This window comes from Cystoisospora suis, assembly GCF_002600585.1.
Source record: "Cystoisospora suis strain Wien I chromosome Unknown contig_3047, whole genome shotgun sequence".
In the NCBI taxonomy this organism is placed as follows: domain Eukaryota; phylum Apicomplexa; class Conoidasida; order Eucoccidiorida; family Sarcocystidae; genus Cystoisospora; species Cystoisospora suis.
The window spans coordinates 1-466 of record NW_027155842.1 but is presented as its reverse complement, the minus strand read 5'-3'; positions in this window follow the sequence as shown (position 1 = coordinate 466).

Sequence of the window (466 nt, the reverse complement as noted above, 5' to 3'; positions counted from 1 at the left end):
AAGAAAGGAAGAAAGAAAGAAATGTCTTTATCATCAGATATTCCAACTTTACTTAGTAGTATTCGAAGAAGACTGCAAGTGTATATGAAGAGCTGTCGTGTCTTCAAGACTTCCGTCAGAACAGAATAGAAAGAATGTGCGGCTGACCGCATCACCCTATCTACCGATCTATCCGCTCTCCCCTCCCTCCTCATATATCGATAGTTGTATCTTCTACTCAGACAGACGTGAAGAGCGATACACAGAGAGAGATAGATTCCAAGAACGTCATCTTTGCTCGTGGCGTCACCAAGAGTTCTCAGCACTCAGAAGAAGCAGTAGATACAACACCTGGATGGAAAGAAAGAAAGAAAGAAAGATACAGACTTCTTGGATAGGGAAGACCTTTAATAACACCACGTTCTCTGAAACTTCCTGTCATTGTAGCTCATCCTCTACCTCTTCCTCCCTCTGAATCCTCCCCCCT